We start from the raw sequence: 3,774 nt of genomic DNA, 5'->3' as shown, positions 1-3,774 counted from the left end.
TCACCAGGTGCCTTTGAGCAGGATGACACGGCTGTTTGGCTGGGGGCTGCACAGCAACATTAGCCTGGTCCTGCAAGTGGGATAGACGGGTCATGCTGAGGGTCAGGACCTGGTCGATATGGAAAATATTCTGCCTGGTGCAGCTCTGCAGTGCTGTGCATGCTAGTTTGTTCCCATAAGGAGCAGGGGTCTCAGTATGGGGCTGTGCTTCACCGCACAGCGTAGCTCTCACACTCATCCTTGATGATCCTCCAGACCAACTCCTACCACTGTGGGTCCCATAGAAACCAAACTGGCAACGTCTGATGATGAGTGTATGGAGCAGGAACCAGCTGGGATGACCACATAAAGCAGAAAGAGCAGCTACCTCTGGTCTTCCTGGATCCAAAATGAGAGGCACTCATTGGCCAACCATTGGGCACGCTGGCAAAATCAAAATTGGATCTGGTGCCAGCACTAAAAAAAAATCAGTGTAGAGTTTGGTCTCTGCTCAATTCTGTGTGCATTGAAACATGCCTGATGTTTTGGTACTAACATGCTGACCATCATAAATACGAGTAACTGTTTTGGACACAGCTTACAGAAGCTGCTGAGTGACTTCCTGCCCAGGAATGGTGATGCTGCATCGTGATGTGGTTCATGAAACCCCACACCTGGCAGGCCATCAAAGCCCATAAAATGTTACTTTATCTATAGGACAGTAACACCTTTCTCAAACAGGACAGAGCAGCTGGCTGGATTCCCATGTAGAAACTTTCTTGGATACTTGTGAAGTGCTAACAGGATACAGGATCTTTGCCTGTCCATGCTTTGAGTGCAGTGCAAATGGGTATGGCCACAGTTTCTCCTGTGATACCACTGCTGATGGGCTCGAGGAAGCTACACTGGGACCAGAGTAGTGGGGAACAGTTGGTATGGTCAGGCTGAAGTACTTTAGGGAGTGAATGGAGCTGATAACATAGGAAGTGCCTTAAAGCTTTTTCAAAAACTGAATAAAGCTGGTCTGGATAGGTGTATGATGTTATTATTAGTTGTTTTTCTTAACACAGTTAGGAATTGGTGGTGTCAGGTGCAGTTCAGAGTTTGCAGTCTAAATACAGGAGTAGCGACAGCAGGCAGGGTAAGACAGATGAAGCAGCAGATGGAATCAGTGCCATGATGCCAGGCTGTGGTGGCACCTCAGCAGAAGCTTATGAATGATTCAGGTTCTTGGAGGTGTTATGGCAAAGGGGAGTCTGAAGGATCAGCTTAGCTCACAACGCAAGATGTGGAAAGCATCAGGGTGCTTGTCTGAAAGTGTGGCTGTGGAAAAATTGTATCTCAGGCTGAGCTCTAAAGAGGTGACCTCTTGGCCCAGGGATAATAGATAGTGGGGAGAGTGGGTGGAGGAGAAAAGGAAGTGACCTGTGTTGGAGTCGGTGCTTTGGGGTGAGTTTTTTGGGGCACAGAGATGCAAACTGTGGGTCTCTGCAGTGGCATTCAGAGTGGCCCTGAAGGGGAGAGGATTGCATTTGTGAGTGATAGAAGAGATGATGCTGCAGTAACCAAGAAGCCGAGAATTTGGCCAGGCTTTTGGCTGTTCAGAATGACAGAAAAGTCTAAGTAGCATTATTTGGACTGAACCTGGAAGGTTTAGCTTGGTGGTGGTGACCCTGGGGAAGGCTATAGCTGGAAATGCCACTGGAATGGTGATCTTGCTGGGCTCTGACACGGAAAGAAGAGGGAGGCTAGAGTCTGTCTCAGTGACAAGGTCCAGGCTCACAGTTGAGAGCTGTGTAGTCTCACAGTGCATGGCTTTGTTTGAGCAGGTTCGGAGTCAGGGTTGAACCAGGAGCTACCCACATGGAAGGGATGGCTGAACCTGTGTCTGGGATGGGAGTGATGTTGGAGGCAGTGGGAGAAGGCAGCATTAAGAGCAAAACCCATCAGGGTCTTCTCATCAGAGAAAAAGAGAGGTGAGTGGGATCTTCAGAGAGATTGTGAGGGAGGTATGAGTAGAAACAGGACAGAAGAGTAGCATGGAAGCCAAAGGAAAATTAATCCTCGGGAAGGTGAGATGTCTGAGTGAGGATGTAGGGAATGCAAGGAGACTGGAGTCAGAGAGTTGGATTTGAGATCATGAAGACAGTTGTCTGGAAACCAGGTACTCTCTTTGGCCAGAAATATTGGTTTCTGTATGTCTGCTTTTGATCTCACTATGAACATTAGTAAAATATTTCCATTTTTCTGGCAAAGTGGATGTCCCTAGACCATGCAGCTGCTCAGTGAAAGCAGCTTTGTTATTAGGATGGTGGCCAACATTGTAATGACATTATACAGCTGTTTGGGGCCCTGCAGTTTTGCCTGCGCTCATCACCTGCTTTCGAACTGGTCCCAGTCCTCATTGCTGACCCTGGAAACCTCTGCCTCGAACCAAGCTAGTGTTTATCAGACTGGAGAAGTTTTGAATAAAACAATTCCTGTTCCAGGGCACTTGAATGTTTTGACAAAACCATGGTCTCATCCCAAAATCTCCAAGCAGCTCCAGCCATCGATGACTTTGACATCTGTGCTCTGAACTGAGCACAAGGAGAAGATGCCGTATTTCTTTAGTTGGTGCCAGGCTATTGTGATGGCTGATGCAATGTTTTGGCAGCTAAGCTGTAACAATGAAGGTTTGTGCTGTAGGACCCAGTTCTAGCAGGAGTTTTAAGGCCTTAATATTTTTTTTTAAAAAGGCCTCACTGAATGGGAAAACAGCCAAACCATAGTACATAACCTCTGAGCACTCCAGGAGTATTTTCGTAGCAGCTGGATGAGGAATGAGTTGATAGAGACAGAGCAGGGGGAGTTCGAAGCGCAGCCCCTCTGATCATTTTTCAACATGCTGGATTGTCCCTGCACTCCCTTGGCAGGAAACCCAAACCATGCTGCTCCACCTCTCCTTGGCCACCTCCCCGGTGGAGCTGCCGGTCTCCGTGTGCCGGGGCACGGGGTGCGAGGGAGAGGTGTTTACACTCCTCATCCGGTGGGAAGGCTGGGAGCTTCAGACTGTAATGTGATAACAGGTTTGCCCCCATCACTCACTCCTACTGCTACTAATAGAGCAACAGCGGGAAATTCTTCAGGCATGTGGGATCTCTCAGCTGTGAAAAAACCACCATTCTGCTCTTCCCCACTTCTTTGTCCAAGTCAGCGGCTGAACTGCTACTCATAATACACAGATTAATGCCAGGTAGCTAATAGAGAAAACAAAGAGGGTACACTGAATATATCAGGCCCAGGCTTCCAAGGAGGCCAAAAAGAGAGGGCTGCAAAGTCTCACCCCTCCATTATCACTGCCTGGTGTGGCTGCATGGCCTGGGACAGGAGTGTGACAGGGAGGAAAATCCCCATCCCAGCAGAGCTGCATCTCCCCAGCAGCAAGGAAATAACCTCCCATATACATAGTGCACTGGCCATGGTGCATGAGTTTGCTAGTGTTCTACTTTTCTGGCAGCCAACAAACTTGTTTTCATGATTTTCAGTCTTGGGTTTGGTAGCACAGGTGGTGCTACAGTGGCCTGGCAAAGAAGTGGGTTTAGACGACCCCAGTGTGTGGTACCTTCTTCCTTAGTAAACCCACTGGCAGATGAATTTCCTGAACCAGTAAATTCAAGTGAGCCCCTGCCTCAGTTAAGGTTAGACCCAGCTTCCAGCCAGACACTGTACACACACTGCCCTGCTACAGCCAGATGTGTTGGAGTAGGCTGGAAATAGGAGTGACTTACCACACGCTGTGTGGTTCATCAGTGT

This window comes from Pipra filicauda, unplaced genomic scaffold (genome assembly GCF_003945595.2).
Source record: "Pipra filicauda isolate LSUMZ 115617 unplaced genomic scaffold, ASM394559v2 scaffold151_size3305965_pilon, whole genome shotgun sequence".
In the NCBI taxonomy this organism is placed as follows: domain Eukaryota; kingdom Metazoa; phylum Chordata; class Aves; order Passeriformes; family Pipridae; genus Pipra; species Pipra filicauda.
This window is presented reverse-complemented; position numbering follows the sequence as displayed.